General features: G+C 38.1%; 1 long non-coding RNA gene across 2 annotated transcripts; it reads right to left on the bottom strand.

Annotated features, from left to right (window-relative positions):
• Positions 1-822: 822 nt before the first annotated feature.
• On the bottom strand, positions 823-23,199 carry LOC106071690 (uncharacterized). Of its 2 annotated transcripts, none has more exons than XR_008775061.1 (3): positions 23,017-23,199; positions 4,306-4,545; positions 823-1,331 (listed from the first exon to the last, which is right to left on the bottom strand). It is a non-coding gene; the product is annotated as an uncharacterized LOC106071690 (long non-coding RNA). The 2 variants fall into 2 exon arrangements; XR_008775062.1 differs by lacking the exon at positions 23,017-23,199 and adding an exon at positions 16,414-16,629.
• Positions 23,200-24,833: the final 1,634 nt, after the last annotated feature.

Here is a 24,833-nt window from a genome sequence, read left to right on the forward strand (position 1 = left end):
ATCTCTATAACTGTCTCCTAAAATCTCAGCCATTTCTGTTGAGCCAGATTTAGTCTTTTCTCGAATTTGGCTTTATATTGTTGTAACTCTAAGGCAGGCTATCCAACGAACAGATTGGAGGCAATAATAAACGATGTATTTATTATAAGTTATCAGCAAATAGTTGCACTTAGACTTCCGCTATAAAGTCATAGGGAACAATGTCTTAAGTTATAAGAGTCCTACTTAATACCAAAACACAGAACAGACCACCGACACACTTCCCAGTGTCGCTCCAGGTCTTCCAAACAGTTTTCTAGTATCACACAGGACAGCACTCAGCCCCAGACTGTTCAGATTCCCATAACTTCAGTCAGAACTACAACAGTTCTTCTTCCTGTCTAAACATGTCTCAAACTATTTGTGCTCAAAGGTGCTTTCATGCGCACCATCATTGTCGCGAGGGAGAGGAGTTACAACAATATATATATATATATATAAAGAATAAAAAAATAAATGGATGTTCCTTAGAATACCAATACTAGATCGTTAAAATGTTTCAATGGTAGAGCATATAAAGTATACAGATTCTTGTGAGTCTGATTTATTCAGACATATATTTTTTTTCATTCAAAATTTATTTGCATATTATTGTACACAAAAATCTGACAAAGGTTGTTTTTTGTTCGTTTTTTAAATGAAAATTTAAAAAAATAATTTTGAAAGGTAACAATTAATATTCTTTTTTTTTAAACAATAAAAAGAATAACTATTAGTAAGATAAATTTTGAATATGTGTATGATAGTATATCTAAACTATTTGAAATAAAAAAAAATCAAACATTATATTTTTGTTTTATTGAAGTATATCGATTTCTGAACATTTAGTTAAAAAAAAAACTGTCCCCCCTCCCCCTTTTTAGATGATTAAAACTATTAGAATAAATTTGTGTTTAGTTTTAAACTCTGTAGTATACTTAGTAAAAGTTTCAACCATTAACTTTTGCTTCTATTAATCACCAAAGTGGTAAACACCTTGGTGGTCTGGGTATTCGACCGCAAACGATACTACGCGCAAGTAAGTAGTCATTCTCTGTGCAATCATTCTCATAAAACTCATCCTCAGATCTATACACAAGTCTGCACCACTGATGCTGAGTACGTCTTCTGTGTGGTACTACATCTTTTATCCATTCAGCACACGTGAAGGTAAGATGATTCCGGAGCGTGCAAGCCACGTACCTTGCCAGTTCATTGGCCTTGGCTGTCTCGAGGACGAAGACAACGAACAGGCCAATAATGAAGAAAAGTCTCATCTTGAATCAAGGCTGTTCTTACTGGTGCTGTCAATTCTAAACGAGGAAAAGAAAAGTTGATACATTATTTTGTGGTAAAATTTAAAAAACATTGGTCACATTGTTAGTGTTATTTGTAATGTAAACCATCTAAAGTACTTGCAGTTCAGATTGAGCGTGAGATTTAAGGCGAGACCAATCGTCACAGTAGTCCTGAATACTGAACTTCAACTTAGCAACCTGTGGCCAGTAGAGACCCATAGTTCGTTACCAATTTTAAGGTTTGACGTTCTGATCTGTGTTGAGGCCTACTTAGTTAATTAGACTTACTTAAGCTATACCAGTATAACAAGGGTTAACAGCTCTTTTTTTTTTTGGTGTTTTAGATTCCAGACATTACCTGAAGCTATTGCACTGAATTTATATTTAAATTTTAGATTATGTTTCTGCAGCGCAAGGTCATGATTATATGTTGTTGACGAGTAATGACAAATAGATTTAAAACGTTGACGGTTTTTCCATAATCTCAAAATAGTTTGGATGTTTACTATAAAAGGGGAAAAATAGAGTATTTAAAGACTGGTAATCCCTCTTCTGACACCAGTGTTACGATCTCTCTCTCCTATTCAGGCGTTCTGTAAACACGGCTAAACACACAACACATCAACACATCAAGAACCTGTAACAAGAGCTCTGGTTAATATGATACTTTAATAAAGAGTGAATAAGTAGAAGACAGCCAATACTAGACAATTGGCATCAAACACATCAACAACTAAAATGTTACACTGTACATCACCGTACAGAACTCTACTGTCTCTATTTCTTCTTGGACTCATACACAACACTTGAGGACTCAACCAGGACCGACTTCCTGGCCGACTAACAGTCCAGGTCTACTCGCTGTCCGGTGTTGAACTGCCTCTTTCTTACACACTGTGTCTCTCGTGCACGCAGGCTTTCGATCACACGACCATAACATTGGTCATATTTGCATGTAATCGCAGTACTGTCCCTTGTCCAACGGCAGCCGTTAACCTGTGTGATTTGCCTGAGTTCTCATGTGTCAGCTGAACCTACAGTTAACCCTCTCGCGCCACCAATAGGGTTATAACAATATTGTTTAATACATTTAAATCTAAATCTAGATCTACATCTGGCCTCTATTGAGTCTAATTAAGATTGTTATTGTTAGCAAGTGTATAATGAGGTTATGTCAAAACTGCACGCTATAAAAAATAGTCCGTTTTTTTAAAAACTTTCAACTACAATAAAGTTCGTATTAAAATTATTTTTTTAAAACAACTCTGGATCAGTTTTCAGTTTAGACGACACAGGGCATAAGATGATGAAAAAACATTTTACTAAAATTCCCATCTCTATTATTTTAGTAGAAAGCGTGACCAAGAGGCTTGCCTTTGCTTGGCTACCATTGAAGAGGGTTGAGGTTCAACACCTGACTCGAGCCGCGTTGTGTTTACTGAGCGCTTAAAAGCAGCACGGAAAACAATCTCCCAGATACCCCCTCCGCCATTGGTCCACAAATGAGATTGGTTGTCATTGCTGGAAGTGGTAATGGATGTAAGAACTCTACTACCTATAAAATGCTTCCTAATGGCATGCGTCTCAAATAGCCTCTGACAACCAGTCCATTTCCGGGCCTTCAAGTGTGGCTCAGATATTGAGTCAGGCGTAACTGTTCTCACTAACAGAAGAAGGGGCAAAGGCGAGTAACTGGCGCCTTAACCAGTAAGCTTCGAGCAGTAGGGGCTGGCTACCCACCTAGGAGAAGGAGGACACTCAATTCAAACCTCTGTAGCCTTGCAGCTACACCCAATCATAGGAAAGGCTTCGGGAGTCAACACTGATAAAAAAAATCGGGAGCTGGCGTCCCTAAGGCAGTCTGCAGCACCTGGTGCTACACCCTGGCAGAGCCTGCGACGCCGTTGACCCCAAACTGTATCGGCACTACCGTTCCTTTGGATACATCAGCTGCGTGGAGTGGGGGGAACTGATGTGTAGGTGACATCGTTCCGACCATAGCTAATGCCCAGGCTTTCATCTCATCTTCGCGACTGAAGAAGGCAATAGATAAAAACTATAAAAACTATAATTATAACGTTACGACAGTATTGACAAGGCTGCGGCCTTAACATTGCTCAAAGCAGGACATCTCTTTGCTGAAACAGAAACTTATCATTACAGGACACAGTAATTAGGACGAAAATTACGAAAGCATATCCTAAAACTCAATGTTAATATAAGTGATGAAATGCGGACGAGTGAATTCAATATATAGTATGAGAATGTTCAGTTTTATCAGACATTACCTTCCTAGGTCGCCATAAATTAATACACCAACAACTGGCTTATGACACATCATTTGGTATATAAGGATACTCATTCTTATTACACATACACGCTGCAAGAGGATTTCGAGTCTACTGATCTTTTATTATACTCCTATTTGCCTTTTTTTACTTTATCGCCCAGATATGTCGTTTTTTTATAAAAAAAAAAACAAAGAAAAAAAAAACGCTATCATTATTGACATAGATGTACCACTGTCAAATTGTAAGAAAAAATGAAATAAAAAAAGCAAATAAAATATGGGAACATAGGTATGTTTTTAGGATGGAGGAGAATCGCATCCCGAAAGTCATTCTCTACAGCAACTCGCAACTAGCTCACAAAAAACTGGTTGCTCCCACATCCATTACATGGATGTAAGAAAACGGGACTTCAAAATAACAATATTCACTTTTATATCATCTGAGGAGATAATGACATCTGACCTCACAGATACTTTCAAGGCACTTAACATTCCTAGGAAGATTCTCGTTGCCTATCAGAGGGCGGTACTGCTGCAGACCTGCCACATTACCAGAAAATTTCTTAGTTAACGCTGATAAAGGGACTACAATAAATTTTGTTTCGACCCTGGGAGTGCTAGAGAAAAAATACTCGTTCATTTCTAACATAATAATAATAGCGTATGGATGTAGATGTTACATGTAGTTTGCAGACTTACCTTGTCTTATAGAGTTGGAGTTCTGTAGACCACGGCTGCAAGTCGATCAGATTTATATCTGAACCATTGCATCTTAAAGCTGTACACTGCTAATGTTATTTCTCAGGGATCACATAATAATGATGCAGGGATTTAGTATTAGGCTGCTTTATGACCACAGCATAAGCTGCAGACATACCAACTTTTAATAAGCTGATTTTAGGATAAGCGAAATTTTTAATTTTTTATTCTTTCAATAATCTGTGAATAGACATGATAGGTTTTTGTCAACAAAGTCTAGCATAAAAACATCGCTCCTTTAAAAGTCCACGCCACCCACTATTCCCTTCCACTCCCTTTCCTCCCTTCTCCCCTTTACCCTTTGTTTTTTTTTGTCGCAATTTCATGATTGATTTTGCAATAAGTAAAACTAAGTGCCTCTAACAGACCTTATGCTCTATGGAGCTGATGATGTTTTAAGCTCACAAGTGTCTATACCAACGATCAACAAGCAGAGTGTCATGTGGACAGCCAACGGTCAACTAGCAGAGTGTCATGTGGACAACCAACGGTCAACTAGCAGAGTGTCATGTGGACAGCCAACGGTCAACTAGCAGAGTGTCATGTGGACAGCCAACGGTCAACTAGCAGAGTGTCATGTGGACAGCCAATGGTCAACTAGCAGAGTGTCATGTGGACAGCCAACGATCAACTAGCAGAGTGTCATGTGGACAGCCAACGGTCAACTAGCAGAGTGTCATGTGGACAGCCAACGGTCAACTAGCAGAGTGTCATGTGGACAGCCAACGGTCAACTAGCAGAGTGTCATGTGGACAGCCAACGGTCAACTAGCAGAGTGTCATGTGGACAGCCAACGGTCAACTAGCAGAGTGTCATGTGGACAGCCAACGATCAACTAGCAAAGTGTCATGAGGACAGCCAACGATCAACTAGCAAAGTGTCATGAGGACAGCACAATGAACAAACGCCTTTACTTTTCTCAACTAAAGGTCGCCCTAAAAATATCGAAATTCAAAATCTCAGTATTTACCAAGAATCAAACCAAGGACCCCAGGTTCAGAAGTCATGCACTTATACACTCAGCCACCACCCCATCCCCATCCTAAAGAGATATTTTTTAGAAGAATAAACCATGCTGGAAATTCGGGTTCGAAACACGACCCCAGCAGAATAGACAAATCAAAGATGCGCATTTCTTGAACTCTTTACAAAAGCAGTTTTAACATGTTTACAAAGACAGTATGTCTGAAAACACAAACTCAAAATCGGCCCCCAAATTGGTCCACCTAGGCAGGTAAAAGGGCAGGTTTCAATATTTTCAGAAAGAACATCAGAATAAAATTCTATCAAAGACTAATGACCAAGTAGACCAAGTAGAATGCAAAAGGTTGACAGATCTTGTGTGGTGCCCCAACGGTCCAGCAGACCAAAGGATAGGTGAAAGTGAATGTGAAGTTAGATGTGAACCTGGCCTAACCAATGCTTTATAATAAATATCTAATTGAACATATTGTTTTGTAAAGTTCAATCTATTATCCAAATCGTCATTTAAAAAAAACAAACATTTCGGTAAAAAAATATAGAAATTTCACTTCGCTCTGGCGCTGCAATTCACGCGATAATATTAAAAACTATTTATTACTTGTTGTTTTATAAATTATGCCTAACTTATTAGCCTACTGTATAGATGTTTTCTTTTTTTAAAAAAAGTAACCATGGTTTTTTTTTGGTGAATACTGGATTGGTATGATAGAACTTACATAACTTAGCAAAACAAATGTAAAAAAAAATTGTTTTGACAAAAGTCTAAAACCATTTGCATAAATGTATTACAAATATGGTAAAAAAGCTACCTCTCTTACTAAAGAGCCTTCCGTGTTTGTTACTATCAATAAAGAATAATTGTAAAAAATGTGTATCTTTATATAACAAAAATTCAAGCGTAAGTGATTAAAAAATTAGATTTTTTTGCTTTTAGAAAAGGAAAAAATAGCCATTGCATCAGAACTTGGTATGCTCTGAAATATTCTAATGTCGTATCTTCACTACCTTTTCTATTTTACAAGATCTAAATGGAGCGAACGGACATACGGAAATACCGACATTCGACACAAAACTAATAGCGTCTTTTCCCCTTTCGGGGCCGCTAAAAAAGCTCTGCTTGAGTTTGTTCTTTTAACGTAACATGCTTAAAGATTCAAGCCACTCGGCTGAACAAATTCTCTTGAATAATTTACTTTTTCAACTTAAATGTTTACGCAAGTAAAACCCATTTCCTGTGTCACAGTCAACGTGAACGTCTTGCCAAAAAATGACCTCACTCTCTAAAGTACTGAAGACAGACACTAAACTTGACGATGACCTCACTCTCCAAAGTACTGAAGACAGACACTAAACTTGACGATGACCTCACTCTCCAAAGTACTGAAGACAGACACTAAGCTTGACGATGACCTTACTCTCCAAAGTACTGAAGACAGACACTAAACTTGACGATGACCTTACTCTCCAAAGTACTGAAGATAGACACTAAACTTGACGATGACCTCACTCTCCAAAGTACTGAAGACAGACACTAAACTTGACGATGACCTTACTCTCCAAAGTACTGAAGATAGACACTAAACTTGACGATGACCTTACTCTCCAAAGTACTGAAGATAGACACTAAACTTGACGATGACCTTACTCTCCAAAGTACTGAAGACAGACACTAAACTTGACGATGACCTTACTCTCCAAAGTACTGAAGATAGACACTAAACTTGACGATGACCTTACTCTCCAAAGTACTGAAGATAGACACTAAACTTGACGATGACCTTACTCTCCAAAGTACTGAAGACATACACTAAACTTGACGGGTAAGGCAACGAGAAACAAAAGGGACATAGCTGCTGGCCACCGGAGCCTATTAGTGATCCAGCATGCTGGTCAGGTTTTCAGATATCTAAGAGCCTAAAAGTACAAAGATTTTTACTGAGCTGAGACATCCCCATGTCTTCTAGCACAATAGCTCTGAATTTCCGATTACTTCGTCTTTAGCCCATCATCCATCTATTGGAAGGCAGGAATTAGAGACTTTACCTTTGGTTTATTGTCCTTCTTATTAGCAGCACTGGTCAGTTTACCCTGTTCAAACAGACATCGTTCTGTTGTGGTTGAAGTCTCTCATTACCCCATTGAACTATCATGTCTTTACATAATCCGTTAGCTATCTTAACCTTTCCTTTAAACGCATTTTAACAAACATCAAGTCATTAAATCGTATGCTTTACAACTGAGAGAGAGATGAACTCCAATTGATGACAAGGCAGGGAGACCTAGGTCTCCCGTAGTGCCCTGGTAAGGAACTCTGCTGTTTGGCGTAGTGCCTCGTAGCTTCCATACAAACTTAGTGAACCACTAGATACGTCCCCCCGCAGCTCGCGGAGCTGCGGACACTCTTGCAAGACGTGCGCCACCGTCTCTTCTGATTCCCCACAGTGTCGGCAACGGGCATCGAAATTTGGCCGGAACCGGGCGAAGTACGCACCTATGGGGCAGTGTCCCGTACGCCACTGCGCTATTGTTGTTTGTTCCGACCTTTTTAGCCTCCACCACGGGTCCTCTCGATTTGGGCGGCGCATGTGCTGCCAGACTCCCCTGGCAGTGTTGGAGTCATCCCAGGATTTCAACCACTTTTCATGTACCCACTCTCGTATTGCTGTCGTAGCCTGTTGAAACGTACTTGGCGATACGAAAGCGGGCACGGCCAGCGCTCCTTCTCGTGCTAGAGCATCAGCCACGGCATTGCCCCTCACGCCGCAGTGCGAGGGCACCCACTGCATAACGATGACAGCTCCAATAAGCAGGCGGATGTTATTTGCGGCGCCTAATGCCTCTTCCACCAATTTGGACTTTCCCCCAAAGCCAGCCATGGCTTGGAGGCAGGACTGGGAATCGGTAACCATTACAACGGTAGTCGCAACGGTTATCTTTTCGCGCAGTTTTTGGAGCACGTGTTTTAGGGTATTCGTAATCGCCGTTAATTCAGCATCAAAGCTACATGCGGCCTGTGCCTGACAGCTTTTCTGGGTCCAGGTCTGGGTAACAGATATAGGCCCCATACCCAGCTCTTACGGGGGTTCTTCATGACCGACCCGTCTGTGTAACAGTATATGGCATCGGCCGGGTAGGTCTTTAGTGTTTCCAATGCCATTTTCCTTAGTAGGTCCGGGTGTGTGTGTCTTTTTGTGGCCCCCTCCAACCCATGTATGGTGAAATTTATGGGAGGGATGGGCTGTCTCCTCCAGGGCGGGCACGTGCTTATCCGTCTAATTGGGACCCGGTCAGTGGAGAGGCCAGCTTGTGCACTCAAATTTGTAGCGCAGTGCATAAATGATGTCCGTTTTATCCGATGTTTTTCTCTCCAATGACTGACTAAAGTATGGGTCGGGAGCCCTGGTTCGCCCCTTTTGTAGCGTTCCAGGGCAGTTAGCACGGCGCGCTCTCTCCTCAGGCTGAGAGGAGCCACGTTGGACATAATTTCTGCAGCGGAAGTTGGGCTCGTTCTATAGGTGCCGCAAATGAATCGGAGAGCCTGGGCCTGTACACGATCGAGTGATTCGAGGGCCGTCTTGCTTGCGTACACCTGCACGGGTAGGCTGTACTCAATTTGGGACCCGACAGCCCCTGTTACAACTGAGTAGAAGTTTCTTCCATTATTCTATGTATATTTCCCCTAACAATTAAAATAAAAAAATACATCATAGCTTATATACTTTATTCCATTATACATTCTATTTCCCATTGTATCTCCATTCCCGATTCTCTGTCATTCTCCGTTCACTATTTCTAGCCACTCTCTCTTCACTGCTAAATAAAAATTAAAAATACATATTAAGGACCTTCCAACTAACCTATAGAATGAGGGTACAAAGAGGGTTAAACACAAAGAGAAACGTACAGATATGTGGGATAAGCTGCAAGAAATAGCTAAAGTCGTCTTGGGAAAGGGAAGAAACAACAAGTGAGATTAAAAAGGAATTGATATAGAGAGAAAAAGTACAGCTAGGAATTAAGAGATCTGACCGCTTGGTTTGCAACTAAATCTCGCCTGCCTCAAGTCATGGGCCATTGAACGGCATACCCCACATGTCCATGGAGCATTTCGGTGACAAAAGTGAAATTATCGAAGTCTTCCTAAAATGCTTTTAAGATGTGGCACGGCATTACAGTTTGTCAGAAGAGACGTGGTGTTTTAACCATGCCTTTTATACAAAACATCCGCTCTCAAAAGCAGGAAGAATCAAGACATGAAGCAGGCGAAACTAGTTCAGTTTGAACTGTCGCTTAGGTTAGCACCAAAATTTCAGAAGGACCTGACTCGAACTATGCTACAGACTGGACATATCCCAATATGGACAATACTCCAGGAAGTTTACAAATACCCCAAGAAGTTGATACATACCCCAAGAAGTTGATACATACCCCAAGAAGTTGATACATACCCCAAAAAGTTGATACATACCCCAAGAAGTTGATACAAGAAGTTGATACATACCCCAAGAAGTTGATACATACCCCAAGAAGTTGATACATACCCCAAGAAGTTGATACATACCTTAAGAAGTGGACAGAAACTAATCTATTTCTGAAAAGTGATTTGGATGGTGATCTGACAAGATATTACAGTTTGTACGAAAATAAGTGTTTGACCCAAATAAATTAATTGATAGTTTATTAGGATGTGACCAGATTCTACTAAGTAGATTGGTTCAATTCTGAACTTATAAATCTGTCTTCATTTAATTTCAATATATATGCTTTGGTGTAAAATATTTTAATGTAAATAATATTTTATAATATTTTAGCGTCGCACTAAATCTCCGAAAAAAAAAAGATACAAGAGTGCAAGTGTGAATGGCCGAATCTTGGCTAGTTTCAATATTTTTAAAGTCTTACAAGGGGAAATGGGAAGCTGAGCTAGAAAAGAAAAGATTTGACTAAAAGTGTTAAGCCAAAGAAGACAAATCTCAAAATTCCTTGTGACAGTAAGATCACGACTTAAGAAATTTTACTTAGGTTGCTAGTGATTGGTTTAAACACGTTTATTTTAAACATAGCCAAGTTTTTCCAAAGCCTCATTTTGAGCAATAAATTATCATTTAGAAAAAAAATGAAAAGAAGGTAACTTCTGCTAAGCTCCCCAGTTCTTACCAGTGATAACGTTAAGTTAACCGGTTGCGGCTGAATAGGGGTCATAAGTGTAAGACGATCTGAGAAATGGCTGGTTGAGGGCTGCGTTATTTCTTTTTTTTGTTTGTTGTTTGAATTGATAACAAGTTAGATAAAGCTGCCAATGAGATTGACAGACTGACCAGAAGCCAAAAGGAAATAGATCGTATCGCACTTTTGAATTCACCAATGGTAGATAATCGGAGGAGATGGTCAACCCAGATGGCGCAGTCCAACATAAGAGAAAGTAAATAAATAGAGAGAGGGTATGGAGAAAGAGAAAAAAAAATTTGAGCTGGCACCGTTAAATTGCACTGTACCCATCATATTTTGGTGGAAAGATACGATTAAATTTAGCAGCTTGGGTGGACAGCCTATTATCTGTAAAATTTTAAAGAGGCCATCTCTGCTAACTAGATCGAAGGCCTTTGTCAGGTCAATAAACGCAATGTACAAAGGCATCCTTTGTTCTCTGCACTTTTCCTGTTCGCCGGATGGAGGACAAGCGCATCCCGAAAGTCGTCCTCTATGGACAACTCGCGACTGGCACAAGAAAAACTGGTCGCCCCCACCTCCGTTACATAGATGTAATAAAACGTGACCTCAAATCAGTGAACATCAATAGTGACAATTGGGAAGACATAGCTCTAGACCGCAACAGATGGAGAGAGACAGTGACCAAGAAAACTATGGACAGTGAAAGTTCATGGGTCTCAGCTCAGGAAGAAAAACGTCCAGCTTCTCTATCAATCTCAGAATCTCTACTATCAAATGTGCCTGCCAATGCTGGATTTACATACAGGTTACTTGATGTATTGCTTAGGGCCATTACTTGATTGGTACCACATGTCACAGATATGTGTGTGTGTGTGAGCAAAGTTAATTATTTCGTAAGGTGTTTCCATGGCTCACCGACCGACTTGACAAAGACAGACAAAGGGTAGGAATAGTGTGACACTTAGATTTATACCTGGTAGGGCGACTCGATACCCGTAGGACGGGACAGACACGGACGATTTAGTAGCGTTAGTTTAGGCGTGGGTTAGAGTCTCAGCCTATATAGAGTAGATTTTTGGGCAGTCGGGACACAGCGCCATGTAGTGTTAGCAGGGGCGTGTGTCGTGTGCTAGGCGTTTTCTGGTGAACGACACATACAGACATTGGGAGCAAGTCGACGAGGCTGGCTCGCGATCTTGGCTCCAAGAGGTGTGAGTTGTTTGCCAGAGACAACATGTAGGAACTTATTCTTAGGAACCAGGGTAAGAAGAAATATTTTTATTAGTTATATATCTAGCTTTAGATGTTAGTTGATTATGATTAAATAGAATGGCGCTTTAGTTAGTTGTTAATCATATTTTGATTATTTGTCTATTTCGAGTGACAGTCTTAGTGACAGTCTGAGTGACAGGCAGTTCGTAGTCAGAGTTAGAGTCAATGTCAGTCACAGTCCGAAGGCGGTAGATGGCAGTCTGGGTGGTAGTCTTGAGCATGTGGCAGTCTAAGCGTAGAGACACTGAATAGATGTTAGCGACAGTGTCAGCAAGACAACGATTGACATCAGATGACATGGACAGCGGTACTGAACTCTAATGCAGTCTGTGGCGCCGGGTCCAGTGTATGGAGGCGGGAGTAGCCGCGGTGGTCTAATTGGCTTGGGCGATTAATTGCTGTTTTGTTGATTATGTCTTTATTGGTTATTATGTTAACAGATACAACAGTTTTATTGGTAAATAGTATTAAAGCCACTTGCCTTATGTTATTATTTTATGATTATTAATTTGCAATTATTAATTCATTCATCAATCAATCCTTACATTTATTACATGATTTTAAGGTGTCCATCGAATATATATACTATAATATTTAGAATATTAAATATTAGTTTTAATTAGAGAGTTTTACTTTATTATGAGTATTCATTATGTGGTCATTTATGTTGTGACATTGTTGTCATTAGTTTAGTTTATATACATTCAAAGTAATTACACGCACTAAGAGCGAGAATCATCGTAGACAACTTGCCATCAAGAGCCATGGACTACTACTGGGTACATATATATATATTAAAGTGAGGTAAAATGAAGTAGTAATGAGAGGGAGGGGTGAATTAGGGTTGTGACACCACACACAAAATTATGCGTTATGTTAATTACAAAGGATCCATTATCTCAAAAGTCTTAGATCCTTACTAGGTCTACATCTAACCCTGATGCCTGATAGACTTTAAATCATCAAATTCTCTAAATCTCAGACTTCTAAATGCTTTGATTTTTAGATCTTATCCTCTCAGCTTATAATAACAAACGTTACTTAAAAATAGAAAATAATAACAGTTTAAGCGTTTCCCTAGGTCAATATAGTCATGCATGTTAATCAATGACTTCAATTCTGCCATTTCATTTTTTTTTTCTAGCTGACTCGAAAAACCGATTTCAATGCTCTAATAGTACTTGTGGAGAAGGAGCATATGTACCAATATGTCTTACATCTTCTGACTATACAACTCTTGGTTCTCAGTTTCTGACTTTAAAACCATCCATTTCCAATATTTAGTGGCTTTTCTTTGTTATCCTTCTCGCAGTATGTGTATAACAGTGGCGTAGCTACCAATGTGCGGGTGGTGCGGGCCGCACAGGGCACCAAGTGTAGAGGGGCACCAAAATTTCCCCAGTGTGTATTAATTTCCTATTTCCCTGAGCGTTTCAGTAAAAACGACTAATTGTATGGACACGAACAAACATACAAACTGTATTTTAAACATGAACTAACGATTTATAAACTAGTCATGTCGCTATTTTGTTTCATCTCCTTGACTATTTCTTCAATACAATATAAGCTATAGAACAGTTTGAATCTAATTTACTAGATTTATTTCGGACACACGGTACATGTTGTTACTACACTGATCGATGCTTTGTAATATAAAGAAGTAGAAGAAGATAGACCAACTTTTTTTACTTTATTGTTTAGTCCACTAGCTTAATCTAGATATTAAGTTTACAAATATATTTCTAAACTCTAGCTCTAAACAATTATTTTAGTTTATTCATTTCTTTATCATTCTTTATAGTTTAATTTTGGAAATAATTCTATTGTAATGTCAATTTTTTAAAATAAGCTAACCTTTGTTTTCTACGAGTTTTTTTTTTTAACTAACTAGTTAATTGTAATACTGTAACGTAAACAAAATGATGAACAGTGCTCAAGACTGACTAGTCTGGCCGGCGCCCCAAAACCCTTTTAAGCTCAGACGGAGAAATCGGCATCTCTGGTTCTATCCGGTCTGTGTAGTCCATAAGGGCCCCATACCCAGATATATCGTGGTCCCTCATTATCGACCCATTGGTATAGCAGAAAATGGCATCTGATGGGTAGGACTTTAGTGTAGCTGATGCCAAGTTTTGGAGTATGGCAGGTGTTTATCGCCTCTTGGTGGCTTCCTCTTGCCCTATAAGGGACATGTTTATTTGTGGGGCCGGAAATCTCCTCCACGGAGGGCAAGTATTAATTCTTCTAATAGGAATTCTATCAGTGGAGAGCCCAGATGATTTTGACAAATTGGCCGCAATGTGGAGGAACGATCGCATTTTTATACGGTTCCTCTCTCTCCACTGTTGCACTAAGATTGTGGTGGGTAGCCTAGAGTCGCCTCTTTTGTAGCGCTCGTAGGCCGTAAGTATTGCCCTCTCCCTCCTTAAATGTAAAGGGGCTACGTTTGTTAAGATTTCATCATCTTCATTTAAATCCAAAGATGGATTCAATGAGTGGTGGAGGTTATCCCCGAAAATAGAAAAACATGAGACCAGCAGAGCTCACATTCAGTCATCGCTTGCTTGGAGGGAACTTGAAGCTTGCCTGAGAGTAGGGAACAGTATTGACAACAAAACCTGGAGAGTTTAACTAGCAGAGATGAAAATTCATCGACTAGATCTGAAGCAGGTTGATTATTGGTTGCTGTTCAGTCTTTTAATTTTGTCACCTATCTTGGATTTTGGGGTCCTGTATTAACTGAAAATAATGATGCGCAATTCTACCTTCAAAAACAAGGATTGTCTATTCGAGACTGCTCACTCAAACTAAAAACATAAGAGACATTTTTAAGTAGTAATCGAGAGGACATCGCTGAAGCCAGCATTACCTTTGCCGAAAGCGTGTGCTCAGATCTGAGAATCAGTACAGAACCTCAAAAACGTATGGGCCATAAGAAAAAGATGCATGGTGAGAAAAGTGACTACTCTGTACTTACACACAAAGAAGAGCTACGAAGGGAAATTTATTCTACCTTGGACAGGATTGTTCAAGAAATAATCACCCGATTCGAGCAGATTCATAATGTAGCAGATAGATATGAATTTTTTTCGCCTTCCCAGCTATTAAATCCTCAGGTCGAAATCAATCTCGATAGTACTCCTAGCGACATTGATAAAAACGAATTTCTGCTGGAGCGAAAGAGGCTTCAACGGTTTGTCACAGTTTCATCAGAAGCCTCCTAACTTCCAAAACAAAGACCTGTTGAGCTCTTGAATTTTATAAAAAAAATATCAGCTAGATGATTCAGTCCCGAATATCGTCATCATGATTCGCATATTTTTGACTATTGCGGTAAGCGTCGCTACATGCGAGAGAAGTTTTTCCAAACTTAAACTGATCATGAATTACTTGCGATCAACGATGAAAAATTTACGACTCACTAATTTGGCCATTTTGTCCATTGAACAAGGGCTGGTGGAAAAAAATGGATTTCGATAAAATTATTGATACTTTTGCCAGCAAGAAACCGCGTAAAATTCATTTGTAGTATGTTTATGTAAAAGTGATTTTTTTTAATTAACAATATTTGATTAATGAATACATATTATTTTGAAGAGGTTTTGCAATGTTATTAATTAGTTGGTTTTTTTTTGGGGGGGGGGGGGAGGGGGGGCATCAAGATGAGGTACCGCACCAGGCATCATATACTCTAGCTACGCCACTGGTGTATAATATATATATATTAGACTCATGGGCGTAGCCAGGGCGGGGGGGGGCTTTGGGTGGATTTTTTCTCCCCTCCTTCGCGAAAAAAATATATTTATATGTATGTATGTGTGTGTGTGTGTATATAGTCTTTTTTACATTCTGACCCTTCATTCTTTCGGAAGACGTTTATTGTGCCCTAGAATAGGTTCTTCCTGGAGTTAATGGAAAAATTGTAGATTGCCAGTAAAGGGGTCTGAAGTTCCGCCGCCGTGTACTATTTCTGGTATTGAAAGCTAATAACATGCATATTTTGAGGTATCTACAGTGCATTTTCCTGCTATTAAAAAGTTTTATTTCAAAAACCTAATGTGCTATTCTTACTGATTTATATCCTCCCGTGCCGTTAGGCGCATTTGCCGTGGAGCTGTTTCCACAAAAATCTGTCACTGTTAATGTCTGAAGCCTTTTCCCACCTGCTCTTAGGACCTCCTTCAATGTATGGCGCCAAGTTGTACTAGGATATCATCGCAACTCTTCTTATGCGTAATTCATTTTGTCGGAGAACATGTCCCTTAAACCGCTCTGTCACAATCATACTAAGGGGTCGACTCCCAGTTCGGCATAGAATTTCCTTGATTTACAGCCCTGGTACGGGGTTTTAAACTCAAAACCTCCTTTGCTGTGCTGGAGCAAGTGATGGTTTAGTATTAAGTATTAAAATCTCACCTAAAATTAACAAAATCAAGGCAAAAAATCAGTCACTAAATTCCGATTTCATTTCGGGGGGGGGGGGGCTGAACCCCAAACCACACCCCATTGGCTACGCCCACGATTATATAGACTTATATCCTCCAGCATCTTTCGGCGCATTGGGATGCAAGCTGACTACAGAAAGATCATTCACTGGCAATGTCTGAAGCCTCTTCCTACCTGGTGTCCATTGATCTCATTTCGTCTATGAAGTGTAGCAGTAAGACATCCCTCGTATTTACTCCAAGTCATGACAAACTCTTGGTTTGCGTCATTTATTTTGATGTCCAACAAACCTCATGAGACGCTCTGTCACAACCTCGTTTAGTGTACAACTCCCAGTTTGGGATTTCTTTCATTGAGACTTGATCTCTATAGTTGACTCCTAAAATCCGTCTTAGCCATTTCTGTTGAGCCAGATTTAGTCTTTTCTCTAATTAGGAAATATATATATATATATATATATATATATATATATATATATATATATATATATATATATATATATATATATATATATATATTATATATATATATATATATATATATTATATAAAGCAGAATGTTTGGCGTATGTTTGTATGTATGTATGTATGTATGTATGTATGTATGTATGTATGTATGTATGTTTGTACGTCCCTGTATAGAAATCAAAACCGCTTGACCAATCTTGATAAAACTTGGCAGAAATGTTCCTTGGGTACCAACTTCGACAGTAGTGTATGTATTGTGGCCCTAAAACAGACTTAAGACCCTCAAAAAAATAAAGATTAACTTTATTACAGCTATAGTATTTTATCGATCGAGGTCATGTTTACCATGTTGACATGAGAAAAGATCGAAAGGATTTAGATCTAGATCTAATTTTAAGAACTAAACTTTGCACTTAGTTTTTTTTTTTTTCTGACACATGAAAATACAAAATATAGTTTATTGATATTATTATTTAATAAAATTAACCTTCAAATTTGTGTTTCAAAAGCATTTTTACATAAATTCATTATTAATATCTGCGAATTTAGATATCCCGATGTACATTATTTCATTACACATTACCAAATGGTTACACATTAACACCTCTCTCTACTGAGTCTATTCCTAGGTCTAGGTCTAAAACTCTTATTGAACTCTAAGATGATAAAACTTCTTTTCGCAAAGATAGTTTTATGCTTTAACACATAAACATACTAATTACAGTCCATTCATTTCATATTTTAATCAAATTAATATTCAAATTTGGTTTTCTAAAGCATTTTTGATACATTCGTTCGCTGTTCGCTAAAGCCTATATTCATTCATGAAAAAAGGTCACGCATGCTCAGCACAGAATGAACTCTATAAAAGCCAATTTTTAACTCTAGATTAGTCTAGATCTAGATCTAGACTCTACATGGGCGTAGCCAGGATTTTTCTTTCGGTTTTTCGGTTTTTATCGATTTTTTCTCCCCCCCCCCCCGCGAATTTTTTTTTTATATGTATTTATATGTGTGTGTGTTAGTACATAATCTTTAGTGCATTCTGACTCGTCATTCTTTCGGAAGACGTTTATTGTGCCTTAGAATAGGTTCTTCCATGAGTTAGTGGAAAAATTGTAGATTCCCCGCGAATACTAGCTAGGGGGTTTGGGGGAGCGCTAGGAGCTCCCCCAGAGCGGGACGAAGCCCCGCCGCCAAGCACTATTTCTGATATTGGAAGCCAACAAAATGCATATTCTGAGGTATCTACACTGCATTTTCCTGCTATTAAAAAGTTTTATTTCAAAAACCTAATGTGCTTTTCTTACTGCGCCGTTTGGAGCATTTGAGGTCAAGCTGTTTCCATAAAAATCTGTCACTGGTAATATCTGAAGCCTCTTCCCACCTGCCATGAGGACCTCAATGAATGAGTGGAGTCAAGTTGTACTAGGATATCATTGCAACTCTTCTTACGCATAATTCATTTTGTCGGAGAACATGTCCCGCAAACCTCATGCGTCGCTCTCTCACAATCTTACTAAAGGGTCGACTCCCAGTTCGGCATAGGATTTCCTTGATTTAAACCCGATCTCTATAACTGACTCCTAAAATCTGTCTTAGCCATCTTTGTTGAGCCACATTTAGTGTTTTTCAATTTCGGCAGATGACTATTCACTGCAGTTTATTAAGGGAGCCCTGCCACTGGTAAAAATGTGTAACCACTCTTGAATACGCTCTTGGAATTAAGTGACTGTATTTTGCTTTAGATTTTATATCGAAAAGAGAAGTTTTATCGTCAAAATCATCTGTTGGGGGTTTTCCACCTCAAAATGCTCTGTAGGGGGATCTTAAACTCAAAACCATCTGGAGGGGTTTTAAACTTTAAACAAACGCCATCTGTAGAAGCGGGGTTTAAACTCAAAACTCCCGATTGGATTGGCTACGCTCAAATAATTTTAGTGTGCAATTTGCTTTTTTTTTTATATTGAAGAGGTATTTTTAGCATTAAACCCCTCTGAATGGGGGTTTAAACTCAAAACCTCTTTTGGCAACGCTCATAGCTTTTTGAGTGCGTAATTTGCTTTTTTTCTTACACTGAAGATGTATTTTTTAGCCTCAAACCCCCCTGGCGGGGGGTTTAAACTCAAAACCCCTTTGGCTGCGTTCATAGATTTTAGTGTGAGTAATTTGCTTTTATTTATATTGAAGAGGTACTTTTTAGCTTCAAACTCCACTGGAGGGGAGTTTAACTCAAAACACCTTTAACTACACTCAAAACATTTTGAGTGTATAATTTGCTTTGTTTTTATTATTAAAGAGGTAGTTTTTACCTTCAAACCCCGCTGAAGTGGGTTTAAACTCAAAACCTCTTTTGGCAACGCTCATAGCTTTTTGAGTGCGTAATTTGCTTTTTTTCTTACACTGAAGATGTATTTTTTAGCCTCAAACCCCCCTGGCGGGGGGTTTAAACTCAAAACCCCTTTGGCTGCGTTCATAGATTTTAGTGTGAGTAATTTGCTTTTATTTATATTGAAGAGGTACTTTTTAGCTTCAAACTCCACTGGAGGGGAGTTTAACTCAAAACACCTTTAACTACACTCAAAACATTTTGAGTGTATAATTTGCTTTGTTTTTATTATTAAAGAGGTAGTTTTTACCTTCAAACCCCGCTGAAGTGGGTTTAAACTCAAAACCTCTTTTGGCAACGCTCATAGCTTTTTGAGTGCGTAATTTGCTTTTTTTCTTACACTGAAGATGTATTTTTTAGCCTCAAACCCCCCTGGCGGGGGGTTTAAACTCAAAACCCCTTTGGCTGCGTTCATAGATTTTAGTGTGAGTAATTTGCTTTTATTTATATTGAAGAGGTACTTTTTAGCTTCAAACTCCACTGGAGGGGAGTTTAACTCAAAACACCTTTAACTACACTCAAAACATTTTGAGTGTATAATTTGCTTTGTTTTTATTATTAAAGAGGTAGTTTTTACCTTCAAACCCCGCTGAAGTGGGTTTAAACTAAAAACTAAGTCAAAACCCATTTAGCTACGCTCATAACATTTTGAGTGCCTAATTAACTTTTTATATTGAAGAGGGGGTTTATCGTAAATTTTGGAGGGGGTTTTAAAATCAAAATCTCCCTTAACTGTGCTCTTGGAATTAGGGGATTTTCGTTTGAATTTTTGTTTGTTTTGTTTTATAGAAGAGGGAGGGTTAACTGCGAAAACCCCAAGTAGGGGGTTTAAAACTCAAAACCCCTAGTATGGGGTTTTAAACTCAAAACCCCTGGTAGGGGTTTTTAAACTCGAACCCCCCTGGTAGGGGGTTTTAAACTCAAAATCCCCTGGTAGGGGTTTTTAAACTCGAACCCCCCTGGTAGGGGGTTTTAAACTCAAAACCCCTGGTAGGGGTTTTTAAACTCGAACCCCCCTGGTAGGGGGTTTTAAACTCCAAACCCCATTGGTTGTGCTGGGGCAATTGATGGTTTAGTATTAAAATTTCACTTAAAATAAACAAAATCAAAGCAAAAAATCATTCACTAAATTCCGACCCCCCCCCCCCTCCCCAAGGGGAGGGATTTCATTTCGGGGGGGGGGGGTTTGAACCCCAACCCCCCCCCCCACCCTGGCTACGCCCATGAGACTCTATATCTACCTAAAGATCTACTTAAACACATGAACATACAAAATTGAGTCTATTCATTTAAAATTTTAATCAAATATATGTAGCCCTACAAGCAAATGTTTTAATTTGAAAAAATGGATTCAAGTAGATTAGCTATTTTGATTTGATTTGATGGCTTCATTCATACTATTTTTACATTTACACATTCGCTTAATTTATTAAATTATTATTTCGTTTAAATGTTTTAAAAACACTCGCAGCGACTATATCGACAGTAATACGCAAATAAAGACCCGCGGGTCGCGGGTAAAATATGTCTAGTATATATATATATATATAAAGAGTAAATACACAAGTAGATGATCCATAGAATAACATTACTAGATCGTTAAAATGTTTCAATGGTATAGCATATAAAATATCCATATTCTTGTAAGCCTGATTTATTCTTACATATATTTTTATTCAAAATTTGTTTGCATATAAGCGTTCATAATTGTACATCGTACCCCAGAATTTAACAAAGTCTTTTTTTGTTGTTATTTTGGAAATGAAAATTTTTAAAATTTAAATTTTAAAAAACTTAACAGTTAATATTCCTTTTTTAAGCAATAAACAAAATCACTACGAGCAATATAAAATATAAGCAAAATAGACTCTATGGTTATTTGAAGTAAGTAAAAATGAACCATTATATTTGTGTTATTTTAAGTATTTCGGTTTCTTTACATTTAAAAAAAGAGAACTGCCCCCCCCCCCCCTATTCCTTTTCAGATAATTAAAGCTATTTGAATGAATTTTTTAAAATTTAGAATTTTTATAATTTAGATTTAATTTTTTTTATGGCTACAGTTTTCTGAACTGAGTGTTTCATTGCAAAAGATAGTTTTCATTTGTAAGTAGTCTATCGCTGTGCAACCTTTTTCGATAAACTTGACTCTAGACTCTTTAAGAAACGTACATCACTTAGACTGTGTACTTTTACTATTATTTACACTAGGAATGATCCATTCAGCACATGTGGAGGATATATCTCTCTGGATCATGCAAGCCATAATCCGACTTGGATCCTTCTCCTTAGTGGAATTAACGGCGAAGAAAACGAACAGAGCGATAATGAAGAAAAGTTTCATCTTGAATTAAGGCTGTTCTTACTGGTGCTGTCAGTTCTAGACGATGAAGAGAGAATTTAATATAACAGTTTGTGGTGAAATTTAAAAACATTGGTCAGATTGTTAGTGTTCTTTTTAATTTAAAAACATCTATAGTACTTGTAATTCAGATTGAGCTTAAGATTTGAGGCGAGATCAATCGTCACAGAACGCCTGAACACTGAGTTTCAACATAGCAACATGTGGCCAGTAGGGACCCATAGCTCGTTACCAATTTTAAGGTTTCACATTTTGACCTGTGATCAGGCCTACTACTTCGAACTTTCTTACTTAAGTTATACCAGTATACTAAGTTATCAGAAAATTGATAAACTGCCTTTTTTTTTTACCTTTTAGATGCCAGACTGTCACGTGACCTGGAGCTATTGCATTAAGTTTATTTGTGGTTTTTAGATGGTATGATTATATGTTGTTGACGAATAATGACAAATTGATTTAAAACGTTGACAATTTTTCAATAATCTTAAAAATAGTTTGGACGTAACTAGAAAAGGGGAAAGTAAAGTATTTAAAGACTTGGATATTCAGTTTAAAGATCTCTAGGGTCTTAGTCTGATCCTATCGGAACTGCTGTTCTTTAGGATACATCATCTGCGTGGAGAGGGGGGGAATGATGTGTGGGCGACATAAATCTGACCACACTATTGTCCAGGCATTCATCTCATTTCCATGAGATGATCCAAAGTTGCTTGGCGACTGAATAGATTTTTAATTATGGTTCAGTGTTTTAAGTATTTTCATCTTTTTAATTTTTATTCAACAGACCTGAAGCGCATCTAAATTTAGTGATTTGGCTAATGTTGTTACTCTAATCAAATGTGAATACTCGATTGTTATATATCTCAGGGCTGTATTTGCGTCTGTTCTAGTTTCTCTATGTTTTCTTGAGTTGTGAGAATGCTTATTCTTATTTTGGCATAACCAAGATTTATTAGCATTTAAGATTTTTTTCTAGTTTAATTTGTAAAATGTCCTTAAGCCTACTGATCATTTATTATACTTGGATAGGCTTTTTTTTTTACTTTATCGCCCAGATCTGACTTTTTTTTTTTATAAAAAAAACAAAAAACAACGCTACCCTTATTGACTTAGATGTACCACTCTCAAATTAAAAAAAAAAAATAAATGAAAAAAAAACAAAGAAAATATGGGAACCGCATCCCGAAAGTCATTGTCTACAGAAACTCGAAACTGGATCACAAAAAAATTGATCGCCCCCACCTCCGTATATGAATGTTATAAAACGGGTCCTAAAATATCAATATTCATTTTTATATCATCCAAGGAGATAATGTCATCTGACCTCACAGATACCTTCCTAAAAATATTCTCGATGCCTAACAGTGAATGGTACTGCTGCAGACCTGCCACATCACCAGAAAATTTCTCGGTTGACGCAGATAAAGAGACTACAATGAATTTTGTTTCTTTTTAGCAAAACTCGACCCTGGGAGCACTAGAGAATAAATACTCATTCGTCTCTAACATAATAATAAAAACGTATGTATGTAGATGTTACATGTAGTTTGCAGGCTTACCTTCTCTTAGTGTTTTGGTTTTCTGTAGACCACGGCTGCATGTCGATCAGATTTATGTCTGAACCAATGCGTCTTAAAGCTGTACACTGCTAATGTTATTTCTCAGGGATCACATAATAATGATGCAGGGATTTAGTATTAGGCTGCTTTATGACCACAGCATAAGCTGCAGACATAAAAACTTTTAATACGTAGATTTTAGTATAACTGAATTTTTTTTTATTTCTATTCTTTCAATAAGCTGTGCATAGAAATGATCTGTTTTGTCAACAAAGTTTACAATAAGAACTTAATCCTTTAAAAGTCCACGACACTCACAATTCCCTTCCACTCCTTTTCCTCCCTTCCCCGCGTTACACTAAGTTTTATTTGACGCCATATCATGATTGATTTTGCAATAAACAAAAGTAAGTGCCCCTAACAGACCTTACGATCTATGGAGCTGATGATGTTAAGGTCATATGTTTCTATTGCCAACGGTCAACTAGCAGATTGTCATTTGTCCACCACAATGAACAACCGCCTTTACTTTTCTTAACTAAATTAGTCACCTATGAGAGTTGGGTGGACTCAGGGTCGCCCTAAAAATCTCGAAATTCAAAATCCCAGTATTTGCCAAGATTCAAATCAAGGACCCCAGGTTCGGAAGTCATGCACTTAATCACTCAGCCACCGCCCCATCCTCCTCCTAATGAGATATTTTTTTAGATGAATAAACCAATGTTCGAAAATCCTTTTTCATATACCAGCTCCCACAACTAATCAACAAACAATATTTGACCATAGAGCTCTGGGCTTGCTATAAGAATTAAAGAAGCGCATTCCGTCAATTCCTTACAAATCCAAGTTCAAACTAGATTTCAATGGGAGTCCGTATTGGTCATACAAACCCAGTGGCGAAGCCCATTAAATTCACCAATGAACTAAATATATTTAAACCATAGTAATGTTTTGATCGTTGAAAGTGAGAAAATGTAAACATTATTAAACACTAATATAATAATAATAATAAAAATTATATTATCATTTCACTTTTAAACTTTAAATCTTTCAAAATAAAATTGTATCAAACATAAGTAGGCTACTTTTTTTTTTCAATTACAAATTGTCTTTTTATATATTCTTTAATTAAAGTTCCCCTTTCAGACCTAGTGATCTAGGAGGCAGATGATGTAGGAATGTCATCAACAAAAGACATTTAACCATTGCGCCAAATCAAAAGTGCGCATTTCTTTAATTCTTTACAAGGTTACCAAGACAGTATGTGTGGAAACACAGACTCAAAATCGGTCCCCGAAGTGGTCCACCCAGGCAGGTAAAAAAGCTGGTTTCAATATTTTCAGAAAGGTGGTCGAGAGGCCAAGTGGGCTTGAACTTGGCTTGGCTTTGCTACCTTGAAGAAGGCTCGAGGTTCGACACCAGACTCGGGCAGAGTTGGGTTTACTGAGCGCCTAAAGGCACCACGGAAAACCAACTCCTAGATACCCCCTCCCCCCACTGGTCCACAAATGAGATTGGACCAAAAGCGCTCTGAGCATGCTATAAGCATGAAAGTAGCGATATATAAAAGCTATAATAATAATAATAATAATAAAGAACATCAGAAAACAATTCTATCAAAGACAAATTACAAAGAAGAAAGGAGAAAGAAGGTTGACAAATATTGTATGATGCCCAAACGGTCCAGCAAACCAAAGGATAGGTGAAAGTGAATGTGAAGTAAAATTTGAAACTGGCCTAACCGATGTCTTATAATAAATATGTAATTGAACTTATTGTTTTGTAAAGGGTCAATCACTTATTCAAATCATTATTAA

This window comes from Biomphalaria glabrata, chromosome 15, assembly GCF_947242115.1.
Source record: "Biomphalaria glabrata chromosome 15, xgBioGlab47.1, whole genome shotgun sequence".
Lineage (NCBI taxonomy): Eukaryota > Metazoa > Mollusca > Gastropoda > Planorbidae > Biomphalaria > Biomphalaria glabrata.